At 42.8% G+C, this 12,869-nt stretch overlaps 2 protein-coding genes across 9 annotated transcripts in view; one reads left to right on the top strand and one right to left on the bottom strand.

Annotated features, from left to right (window-relative positions):
* The window catches only part of LOC103029679 (solute carrier family 2, facilitated glucose transporter member 9-like), a 1,095,244-nt gene that overhangs the window by 1,009,150 nt on the left and 73,225 nt on the right, over positions 1-12,869 (bottom strand). The gene's annotated exons all lie outside the window — the stretch shown is intronic.
* The window catches only part of prickle2b (prickle homolog 2b), a 155,980-nt gene that overhangs the window by 103,925 nt on the left and 39,186 nt on the right, over positions 1-12,869 (top strand). Inside the window, exon 1 of one of the 4 annotated variants that reach the window (XM_007256438.4) lies at positions 2,825-3,267. The exons of the other annotated variants lie outside the window; for them this stretch is intronic. The gene's annotated coding sequence lies outside the window, so the exon portion shown is untranslated. Of the gene's footprint in view, positions 1-2,824; positions 3,268-12,869 lie in introns of those variants that run through there. 4 annotated transcript variants of the gene reach the window in all.

Here is a 12,869-nt window from a genome sequence, read left to right as displayed (position 1 = left end):
TTCAACTCAATGGATATTTTTGACAAACAAGAAAACTAAGAGTAAAAAATTTTAAGTAAAGTAAAGTTACGTCATCATAGCGAGTACGTTCCAAATGGCACCACATCTCCATTAATGTCAGTAATTACAGTGATGCTCAGTGATTTGGGCACATCACCAGCATTACAGCACTGAAAAGGCAGGCAGGCAGCGAGGCGTACGATTTTAAAGGCTGTGGTTTTCGGTTGGACGCATGGCCAGGCCTGCGGCTGTGGCAGGCGTGCTTCTCTGGCCGGGCCGGAGGCGCTGGGGCCTGGCTGGGGTAATTGATAGCGTTGTGTTTGCGTAGAGGTTTTGGCTCGCACTCTCGCGGTAATGGAGATCTGTCGGTCGATAAGAGACTCGCGCCGCTCCCTCGCGTGGTTGCTATTCCACACGAGTAGGTCGCACAGAGCCGCCTGGCCTGGATGCAATGGATCCGTCTCATTTTACACTTGATTTATAGGTGCTTCTAATTAGTAATTTATTCACTGGTTGCATGGCTTTTGTTTCTTGTTGCAAGCCATTGCTGGTGGCCACTAAACAAGTCCAGGCTGCTTTTATCTCAGAGCATGCCAAAACTGCATTACCTCATCTGGTTCCAACTTTAAAGCAGCTATTTGCTGCATTCCTGCAATTCTTTGGGTCCAAGGAAGTCATTTTTATCATTTTTACCATTATCTCACCTCTCTGTTCCTATTGGTTGCCCTGTGTTGTGCCTAAAATTGTCCCAAATCACCCCTTACAATCTCAAAATTCCACCTATGATGTTTTTTTTTTTTTCTCCAGTCATAATTTATTGCGACTTCACCCCTATAGCTCCCTACAGGGAGCTCTGTACTGATTGGCTGAGCCACTGTATATTGTGCCTCATTCCCAAGGAAATACAAGCTGCCTTGCTTCCAGTCTGCCAGGCAACCAACTTCGTCCAACATCACTACCACAGTGTTAGCACTCCAACTAAAGGCTTTGTCCCAAATCACTACTGGCTTCTTCCAACATATCGCCTTGTCCCACATTGCTACTGGCTTCGTCCAACATGGCTACCATGATATTAGCACGCCAGTTATGAGCCGTCCCCACATCATCAGAATTGCCTTGGTTTCCATGTGTGGACTAAAGGTGGAGGAGATTTGTGGAGGAGAATTGCATTTTAATTCAGATAATTGATATTAGCCCTTTAATTTCCATCATTCATGGTGCAGCACACCGACTGTTTCATGTGTAATTCTGTTTTTAAACTTCCATAGAAAGCCAATAAGCATATTAGTTCCTCCTAATGGCCTGGTTTAAGCATTCCTGTTGCTAATTCCAGCTCTGATAACCTAATGAGCTTAGAGTCTAAGCAAGTGTTGGGAAGATTAAGCAGATCTGAAAATAGCTGCTGTTGGAAATGGGCCTGAGTGAATGAACAATCACTCATTGCGGATGCCATTGATTGATTGATTAATTGATTGATTGAATGGATATTGTGCTTGCTTGATTGTCGGCTTTTTGCCTGAGGGCCAATCAAATTGTATTATGCTTTTTTCCTTGTTGTTGTTTTATGTATCCAGGCTCTGTCCACCATTATCCGATTATTTTCTTCCCATTCCTTTTTTTGAAAAGAGTTCTGTCCAAATATGGATATTTTTTAAATAAAGCTTAAACCATATTTGTATGTGGGTAAGAAGCCCAATCACAGAAAAACACTCAGATTTAAAAAAAAATATTTAAATATGTGTGTCGATGGAGCCTAAAACCTAAGCTCTGTTCTGATTGGCTGACCTGTACTGTGCCTTATTCAAAAAGCTTGGCTAATTCTAGGCTAAAACACTTTCAGTGTGAATGGGCAAAAATACTGTAGGCCTGATAAATGGATATACTGTATGTAAACGCTTTGGTTTTTGTAACTTTACAAAAGCAGCAACTTTAGAACAGACTTCTTTAGCTTTATTTTTAGCTTTACTTTTTAGCTACTTTCTAGAGACATTGTTTAGAATTTTTATCAGTGTTTACACACTACCTCAAGACCTAAGCCTCTGGAAGTGCAGGTCTACTGCATGTTTGGGACTGAGTCTAATCTCTATACCAACCGTGTGAACTGATAACACAGACCAAACACAGATAATGCTTCCACCCATTGTCTATATTAGGAACCTAAACATCTGTAGTATGTGAATCTCAGTTTTCAGCTTTCAGTTAACAGCTGTGCCTCATCAAAAGTTAATTACTTGAATTTCTTGTCCTGTTAATGTGTTTGGGAACATCAGTTGTAAAGTTGTGAAGAGGTATACAGCGAATAGCCCTATTTGAGTAATGTTCAAAGACCATAAAAATCTTATGATGAAACGGGCTCACATCAGGACCACCCTAGGAAAGGAAGACCCAGAGTTGCAACCTCTGTTGTACAGGTTAAGTTCATTAGAGTTACCAGCTTCAGAAACAGCAAGTTAACAGCACCCCAGTAAAGAGCACCTAAATGACTACATGATTCTTTATGTGTTCCTTCATAGTCTGGATGACTCCAGTATTAATTTACAATGTAGGGGGAAATATATTGAATGAGAATGTATGCCCAATTATTTGACTTATATATATACTGTATATTATCATATATTTATAAATGTGTATATATGATCATGCACAGAATTGCATTTACAGAAACGCTGCGCTGGGAATCGGACTAATTTGCACGTTAATAATCCTAAAATTGAGTTTTTAATGATTGCCAAACGAGGAGGCTGATTGGCTGCTCTTTGCGCTCTCATTTGCATTCTCTGCTGTGATTGGCCGGCGCGGCGGACGGGCCAGGCTGGCTCTGCACGCGCAGCTCGGCGCTCAGTGTGGAGTGGAGAGAGTGAGGGACGGTTCTGGACGGAGGAGGAGATTATAGAGGGAGAAGCGGACAGAAAACGGAGGATTAAAGCGATATTTTAGGAGAAATGACTAAAGAGTGTGACCGTAGAGATGTGCCGAAGCATTGAAGGATTTAAGGCGGGGGGTTTCGGCCTGTTTTAGGCTGCGAGGGGCCGGTGGAGGCTGTGAACGCGGAGCGAGCGCCGGAGAAGTTGTTAAAGGGGAGCTTTAAACTTGTGCGGCTGGGAGCGCGTGTGTGTACGTGTGTGTGAGTGTGTACGTGTACGTGTGTGAGAGATTGTGTGTGAGCTGCTCTGCTGCTGGTAAAACGCTGGATGTGCTGATATAATGCTGGATACGGAGCGCAGGATCGTTTACCATCATCTTCTTCAGCCGCGGTCTCGATAAACGGTAAGTCGCCAGTGTGAACAGACCGCTTTTTGTTTTGATCCGGACTCACTTTATAACCCTGATTCGGTTATTTAGTGTCGCAGTTCTAGATGTAAAAGCTTTACGTAGCTCTAGATTGTGTTTTTATGATCTCTGAAAGGTTCGTTTTGAGCTCATTTGAGTGTTTTGAGTGTTTTTGGGTCTGGCTCTTTTCGCTGGGTCTGACCGCGGGTGTGAGAGGCGCTGGTAGCCGGGCAGGGTGGCCTCAGACTCGTTCTGAGATCTGACCGGCGGCCGCAGAGTGTGGAGGAGGGTCGAGTCACAGCAGCGGATTAAAATACGAAGGAAAAGGAAAGACTGAGTGGCTACAGAGAGTGGATTAGAAAAGTCTAACTGTTTCTCTCTCTGTCTTTTAGTGTATCTATACATTTTATTTCTCTTTTATAGATGATCATCTATCTCTCCCTTTCTCCTCTCTCTGCTCAGCCTCACTGTCTTTGATTATCTATCTATCTATCTATCTATCTATCTATCTATCTATCTATCTATCTATCTATCTGTCTATCTATCTATCTCCTTTTCTGTCTGTCTTGCAATCCTGTTGTCTCTCTCTTCTACTCTGTTTTATTTATCCATCCCTTTATCTCTCTCTTCTTTTTTTACTCTCTATCTAGCAGTCTGTTCTGCCTTCCCATATCTCTTTTGATTCTCTCTTTCTGTCTATCGTTATCTCTTATCCCTCTCTCTCCCAGTCTATCTATCTATCTATCTATCTATCTATCTAGTCTGACTTTTTTCTGTCTATCTTCTGTCTCTCTATCTTCTGTCTGCCCCTTTAATTTCCTCTTGCCATTTTTCTATCTATCTGTCATCTTTTCTGTCTCTGTCTTGCCCTCCTGTTATCTCTCTCCTCTACTGTTTTATCCATCTCTTTCTCTCTCTCTTCTGTTTTTTCTTGCTTGCTCTCTATCTAACAGTCTGTTTGCCATCCCATTTTCTCTTTTGATTCTCTCTCTCTCTCTCTTTCTCTCAGAAGAGAGTAGATTACTGTTACTGGGGATCAGTTCAGTAACTGTACTGTTCACTTTTGGTTGCTGCTGATCTGCTGTTTTCTGATAACAGTGAACTCATATTTATAATAAAACCTCGTATTCAGTTCAGTCTGTTGTTGTAAAGTGCAGATCTGCTGCCTGGCCTCAGTAGAGAGTTTTCTGATGATTTGTACAGATGGTCGGTGTATGTATCTCTGAAGGCTGCTGGGTTCAGAACCTTTGCTTCATTCTTCATTCGTTGGCAGGTTTCCATTTATTTATTTAATTCTATACAGAGAGAGTGAACATGAACCAAACCCATCAGCAGACACTTGTGAGTAGGCAGGAGACCGGCTTACTGAGAACCATCTCCACCAGCAAAACGGTGCATAAATCAACACATCTGAAAAGGCTTTTTTTTTATTTACCAACCTATAAATCTCTATTTCTCTCTCTATTTCTCATCCCACTCAGAACCTGTATCCTTTCTGGTTAAAGGCCGTGAATGAAAGCTTTTCCATTCTTTGTTGGTGAAAGCGGAGAGATTGCCGGTGCTCGTCTGTCTGATGCCGCCTAATGAATGAAGCTCTCGCTCGCTTTCACATCAGTGCCAGGGCACAGGTGCCTGTGTGCCCAGGGGGGGAATATTCAGGGAATTATGATGGATGGTGGCAGGTGGGCACACCCGGTAATCCCCACCCGTTTGAACATATTGCATCATGCACCATAATTGGGTGCTAATAATAAGCCTCATTATTAAGCCCGAGTGGAGATGATCTTTAGGCTTAGTTAACAGCAGTTAACAGAGCTGCTCTCCAACTGTTTCCAAGCCCGGATTTGGGAAATGAGCCTCTGCTGTTGTATCGGTTGTTTTGCTACTGGTTCGTGGCATTGGATGTGTAGTCTAGATTTCTGCAGATGGCCTACAAGTCTGGGTGGATCTTTAGGGACTGAGTGGGCCTTCACTGTGAAAATAATGAGGAACTCTGAAAGTGAAGGTGCTAAAAGGGGTGCTTTGGAGCAGTGACAGTCATATCGATGGACCATTTCTGGCTCCCTAATGTACCTTTTTTTATGAACCACTGAATAATAAATGGTACAGTTCTAGAACCATCTATCCAAGCCAATAACCCTCCCCCCTCCCCTTATGTTTGTGTAGCTCACATGGGTGGAATGTTTGCTATTGGGCTCCAGGTGGGCATTGGCCCTGAGTGGATATATACATTGAGTTTGTTTTCACTGAAACCCAGTTGGGCATCTCAAATTGGCCCCATTGGTACACCCCCTTCTTAATCCCACATGAGCCCTATCTACGCCCCATGTGCAGTGTTTAACACAGATGGGCCATGTTTAAGCCCTCCTGGTCCCATCACTGATGGGCTCATCGCTGACATCCATATGTGGGGTTCAACATAATTTTAGGGATGTACCAGTAGTTTCTGTCTAGTCCCCGTAGAAAAAAATATTGCCAAGAGAATTGAATTGGCTAAACATGAACCTATTGGCACCATGCCTAATGCCAGGCATGTGTTTTAGCTAGAAGGACATAAAGCACCATTCAGCTTTGAGCTGTTGAGGAGCATTTATAATGAAAAATGAATGGTGCCCCATCCAATACAATAGGGATGGGCAGTTGGGGTGGAGGACTGAAGAGAGGGGTGTTGATCATCGTCATTAAACATCCTGTAGTCACTAACAACACTCTATCAAGTCCTTACAATAACTCATAACGTGCCAAATTGGACGTTTGGATAAAGGACTAGTAGGGGTTTAACATGGCTCCCATCTGGGTAGTACACTCTACATGGTCCATTTGGGAAGCCCAACTCAGTACAAACCCAGTTAGTGCCTATGCCCACCTGTATCCTAACTAGCCCACATGGTGTCTGGTAATGATCTATAATCTAGAAAGAGCCTTTCCCGGCTGTAGTGGTGTCACATGGTACTTTAGCAACGTGCTAGGGTCTAAGTTGGACACCTACAGGAGGTACAGTAGATAGAACAGCCAGGAAGAGAAACTGGATTTAGCACCTAGGTTAAGAATGTTGGAGAGTCTCCACCATGTACTTTAAGAGGAAACAATAGACCATGTCTGGCAGCCAGCTGTCTTTAGCTCCTCGGCTGAGGATTGCCCTTTTAAAGAGCTTCAGTTTATTTGGGGTGATGTTCTGGAAGAGCTTGCCAGCCTCTTCGGAGATGCCCCGAAGATGCCGAGATCTTTTGGAAACCACATCAAACCTGTTTTAATGGCTTTGAATAAACGGGATTAGTATTAAACATGACAGTGTCCCATGTGTCTTCCCTTGAGGTATTGTTAAAGAGGATAGCTGGGATGGCGGAGACAGTGTGGTGATGGCTTTTGGGCAGCCAGTGGGCTTCCCGGGGACTCCACATCTGGTGTTGCCGGAATGCTCCTCAGAACTCGACGATTAAGCCGGCAATCCGGCACGTGAATAAGTGCCGGCTCGCGTCACGATCAAGCGGATCACGGTCCATCTTGAAGCCTTGCAGGCACTGCGCACTTCCTGAGGAACTCCAGGGGTTCGGAGGGGGCGGGACACCCCGAGTTTTTATGCATACCCTGCAATGGTGAGGTCATTTTTTAAAGGCCATTCCATGCCAGCTCTCCCTCACAGTCCATGCTGGTGGGGTCCGTAATGAAGTCAGCATGCGCAGCTTCTGGTCACAGTCCCTTTTAATTGACTTCATGTTTGGAAGATTCTGAGTGAAGCACAGAGCAGAGCTCCGGGCACTTGATGTGGAAATTTGGGCCTGGGAAATGCACAAGCCCGTTAAATCAACTGAGGAAACCCCCTGGCCTTGAGAGTGCCGCAATCTATCCTCTACTAGAGAGGAAGAGAAGACACTTCTTAAGCAACAACGTCCCACCCGGGGCCGACTTTTTTCTGTTTATTTTACACAGCTGGTCCAGGCTGTGCTTGGAAATGGCTAACCTTGCCTTTTCAAAGCGTTCCCAAAGCTGAGGCCAAGCTCTTATTTTTGCTCCGTTCCATCTACATCTGAATTTATAGCCTCGCTGAGTTCTCTCATTTCGCCATGGCTTTAGATTAGTAACAATGCACCCATGGTCTTAAGGTTATTTTTAAGCCTAGACGAGACAAAGCAGAATCGCAAGGCCAAGGCCAAACCGCACTTTTGTCTTTTCTCTCTCTTCTTTCTTCGCTCTTCTCTTTTCTCGCTCTGTGAATCATCCCTGTTGTTGAGGCAGGCACAGCGGGCGCTATCTGCAAATCCTATGAGTGTCTTGTCCTGTTAATCACGCATGCATTAGTGATTACAGCCAGTCCTGGGGTTTTGATGAGGGAGCAGGCTGTGCTTCCCTGAGGCAAGGTTTGTCACAATATTCCCATCCCAAAATTACGCTACATCATTTGAACCACCACACAAACTTGATCAGAGGGACCAGCCTTTTGGAAATGTAACAGTTGTTCCAGCTAGTTCTGGGTGACATATTGTCTATATATTTACACATCTGTGCTGTTTTTTTTATGTTAGAGGTGCTCATGCAAAGCAAGAACTGAAATAGAGGCCAGTCATTTGGTGTAAACAGCCGATTAGAACCAGCCAGATCTTTTTTCGATTTCAGACTGTGCATATGGTATAGTCCTATTATATGGGAGCATTCAGTTCATTCAGTCTTTATGAGCCCTGACTTATATATTCTGTGATATCTGTTGCCCGCACCCGGATCTCTTTATGATAACAGCTGCTATAAAAAGCACTATATAAACTAGTGTTGTAATAAAACCTCTATATGTTTGAGCTACATCAAACAGAGATTCTGGGCAAGGCTTCTAACTTAAATATAAATTAAATGTAAATGTAAGACGCTCTGGATAAGAGATTCAGCCAAATGCCATATGTGTCAGCTGCCCTTATTCTGTTTTGGAATTGACCTTGTCTTAGTCTTTCTGATATTTGGACTCGACTATTGTTCAGTCTCACCTTGGGCTCATTTAGACTCGTTTTGAACTCAGTTAGGACTTGGTCTGGCCCCGTTTGAACTTGATGTTGACTTGGTCTAGCCTGATCTTCATTTGGACTCATCAGACCAAGTCCAGAGACTTGCCTTGGCTCTCATTTGAACTTGGTCTGCCTTACCTTGTATCCCACTGTCATTTGAGCTAGGTCTTGATGCAGTCTTACTCTTACTTGTACTTGCTCTTGTCATGTTTTCCCCCTTACATTTTTTTTAGTCTCACTTAGTCTGAACTTTGCTTTGACTTGGTCTTTTGGACTTGGTATTTACTTGATCCCACTCAAAGTCGGACTCATTGTAATTTGTTTAGTTCTCATTTTGACTGGGCTAATTTGGACTTGTTCTTTGTGACTTTGTGTCACTCTCAGTTGGAGTTGGTGTTGACTTGGCTTTGTTAATTAGCTTTTGTTTATTCAGACAGTCTTGATTAATCTTAGCCTTTGTTTGGACTCAGTCTTGTCTTGGTTTTTCTCTCATTTTGCTTATATGAGCTTGATATTGATTGGGTCTCTTTCTCTCTCATTTGGACTTGGTCCAAATGAGAGCCCATTCCAGACCAAGACTTCACTCATGGTCTTGAAGTATTTTGTCTTTTGACTTCAGCTTTCATAACTGATTTGTTGAACAATGCTAGGAATAACTGCCTCATTCAATACTAAAGTAACACTCATCAAGAATCGCTAGTTTTTGTTTAAAGACCTTTTATAAAGAAAGAGTTGGCTTGTTATGTTCTGCATCACCTGCTTGCTTTTTCCTTCATCACTAACAGTGTGGGCGTGTTTGGGTGAGGTGTTTCTCCAGTCTAAGCTCATGCTGAAGCTGAAGAGAAGCCTGCAGATTTGTCCTTGCTCAAGGATGCAGCTGCTGCAGGAGGAACGGCTCTGTGTCTTAAATTAGACGAAAACAGCCCAGCACCCGCTCAGGAGACCAGTGCAGAGCTTCTGCTCTTTCCGATGAGTGGGCAGTGTGTCGAGCTGGTCTACCTTTGCACCACTGTATGTAGGCTATATGTTAATAGTCACTGCCTTCACTTTGGCAATCATTTACAGAATGCATACTATGAACTTTGGATCATTGTAAAGAAAATTATTACAGTGATGTATTATAAGTTACTGTAAGTTGTTCTATATTCTGGTTTGTTTAGGTTGTTTATGTTTAAGCTACGGTTGATGTGTTCTGTCCACATACTGCTGGAGTCTTAAGAGCCTGCCTTAAAGACACATATGCTATGCCAAGGCCACACCAAGTGTTGTAAGATTAGCAAAAAGTAGTTTTGATCACTTTCATTGGTCAGTTTCTACACTGCCTGGCCCAAAAAAAAGTCGTCATTCTCTAATATATTGTTGGACCGCCTTTTTACCGCTTTGATTGGGGCACACATTCACTGTGGCATTTTTTTTAATAAGCTTCTATAATGTCACAAGAATTATTTCGATCCAGTGTTGCATTAATTTTTCACCAAGATCTTGCAGCAGCATTGATGATGGTAGAGTCTGACCACTGCACAAAGCCTCTCTTCTCCATCCAGCACATCCCAAAGATTCTCAAAGAGGTTAATATCTAGACTCTGTGGTGAACTCTCTTTCAATCCATGTGTGAAAATGATGATCTCATGCTCACTTTTTCACAATTCCAGCACCATGAATCCTGACATTATCATCTTGGAATATGGCCGTGCCATCAGGAAAGAACAAAAACGATTTCATTGATGGAATAACCTGGTCTATATTCAGTATATTCAGGTATTGAGGTCAGCTGACCTCATTCTTTCAGCACATACTGTTGCTGAACCTAGACCTGCAGACCAACTGCAGCACCAACCAACCCCACATCATTTACTTACTTAAATCCAGGTGGAGACTTTCTTTTGAATGCCACCTATATGAAATTCAGCTCAATGCCGGCACGTGCCTAGTATTAGTTGTGGTGCCAATAGGTTCAAATTTATCTACTCCAGAGCGCCCCTTTACTATTGGCAGTACTTCTCTTCTCTAGAACTAAACTCGCTTCATGTATGTGTGAATTTGCACATCTGTCTCAGCAGTGGGTCAAACATGAAGTATCCAGGTGCCTTCTTTATAAGGGGTGTCCACAAATATTTGGAATCCACATGGTCAGTTCTCAGCCCGTCCTCGAAGTGTGTGTTTAAGCCGGAGATTCAGCTCGCCAGGCTGAGGCCATCCTGTGCCCCCGCCGGGTGGCCGCCTGTCCGGTGTCTGAGGTGCTAATGGGATTGGCTGTGAGTGGCCAGTGTGTTCTGATCCGCTCTCTGAGGTGGGCGGGGCTGGAGAGCTGACCAGCTGCCTCTGAAGGCACAGAGAGTGAGGTTTGGCAAAGCTGAAGCTGCCCTGCTGGAGACTAACCAGACTCGGAGTGTTTGACTAGCTAGTGTGTGTGTGTGTGTGTGTGTGTGTGTTTGCACGTAAGTGTGTGTGTGTGTGTTTGCAGATGACAGGATGTGTTAAGGGCTTTTGCTGGAATCTGAAGGCTCACCATGCTGAAACCAAATGTGGCCATGTTGACTGACAATGGGGTAGAGTGAGGGCTGGAATGTGGGTCTCTCTCTCTCTCTCTCTTTTCCCTCTCTCTTTGTGGGAATGAACCAACACATTTGAATGTATTTATATATTCATATATTTATTCATGTATTCATATATATAGTCATTCAACTATTTAGTGTGGACAATATATAGGCCCATAAATAATTGCTGTAAACAATATTTTTATTATTTTAAACTATTGCATGCCACTATTTTAACGATCAAACTGGTAATTATTACGTACTATTTTTCGCAGTATAAAGCGCACCTAAAATCCTTTAATTTTCCCAAGAATCATCAGTGCGCCTTATAATCCGTTGTACTTTATGTATGAATTTTACCAGTCAGGTATTAAGAAGCAGTAAAGCCACTCCGCTGAAGTATAGCATTATACAGGAGTTTCAGTTTAGTTCTCCAGCAGTATTAGCATTAGCTGCTAACCACAGCTTTCACCGTTCAGAGGTGAGTATTATCGACATTTAGCCTGCTGTTAAATGCTGTTAGCATTAGCCACTAACTGTGCTAAGTGCTAGTTCTTTGACCGTTTAGAAGTAAGTATATCGGACTGTAGCCTGCGTGTTTACTGTGTTAAAACAAGCTATGTGGGACGAACCGCTAGCTAATATTACCCTGGCTTACCAGGACACCAGCAGCAAGACCTGCTGAATTTAGAAGTAAAACATGGCGACACCCCTGTTCCTACTACTAGTTACAAGTGTTGCATAAAATGCACCTTATAATCCATTGTGCCTTACGGTGCAAAAAATATGGTATGTTGTAAAGGTTTTTCTTACAAAAGCACAAATAAATTCAAAATAAATAACTAATAAAAAATAACACTTTATACAAAGTCAACATACTGGCACTTTCATGTTAATAGGAGTTAGGAGTCTCAGTACAGGACTGCAAGTTACAATAGTTCTTATTTACATATTTAATCTTACAGGAACAGTAGCAAAAATTCAATTGTTCAATTGTTTGGGATACAGTCTCTTATAGTTCATCAAAGCAGTGGCTTACATTGCCTTTAAGATTTATTTAAGAGTGTATACATCTAGATATGTCATTTTTGACCCTTTGGCTGTGCTAGGGACTTAAGTATACCACCCAAAAAACTATTCAGCACTATGAAAAAATAAATTCCCATCAACTCATTAGTCATGAAGAGAGCGAACCCCAGTCTAGTTTTCTCAGTGTTGATGTATGTTGATGTAAGAGCAGCCGCCAGGTAGATTGTACTGTAAGTGTGTCATCTTTGAGTCATCATGTTTTCTGTTCTTTTCCAAAGACTGTGAAATTATTGTCTCTGGTAATCAACCTTAAGCTACAGATGCAGCAGATTAAGGCTGGAATATTCCATTAAATGTGAAAGTAAACGAGCCAATTTCATGGTGTGCTGGGAGAATCCTGACCCACCTGAGATGATGCTCTCAGATGTAAGTTGATTCCGATGAATCAAGGCATTCACATGAGCCAAGATATATACACCAGTTTGGGCAAATGGATAGCAGGCATAATTGTTACATCAAGGAATTTCATAATTATTTTTTTTTTATAATATGGCTCAGAGTGGTCTAATGGGTGAAGCGCTGCCACTATGATCGGGAGATCGCTGGTTCGAATCCCGGTCATGCAGCTTGCCATCGGCCAATTGACCTTGCTCTCTCTGGGTGGGTAGACGGCGCTCTCTCCCCATATCAGTCACCATATAAGTTCCTCCGAGCGCGCTGTGATGCTACTCTGCAATGTTGCCAATCAGCAAGAGTTGGAAAAGACTTCACATGTATCGGAGGAGGCATTTGCTAGTCTTCACCCTTCTGGTGTTGGGGCATCACTAGTGATAGCAAGTTCTAATGAGTGGGTTGCGTAATTGGCCTTGTAAATTGGGGAGAAAATGAGATAAAAATTAGAATATATATTTTTTAAATACTAGTTCTGTAATATGATTATCTGTCAATGCCCCACCAATGTGGAAGGTTGAAGGTAAAGATAAAACTTAGTGGGTAGTCATGCCAGACTTTCATGGAGTGACTCCTCATTGATAGGTCCCTG

Source organism: Astyanax mexicanus, chromosome 24 (genome assembly GCF_023375975.1).
Source record: "Astyanax mexicanus isolate ESR-SI-001 chromosome 24, AstMex3_surface, whole genome shotgun sequence".
Lineage (NCBI taxonomy): Eukaryota > Metazoa > Chordata > Actinopteri > Characiformes > Acestrorhamphidae > Astyanax > Astyanax mexicanus.
This window is presented reverse-complemented; position numbering and strand designations above follow the sequence as displayed.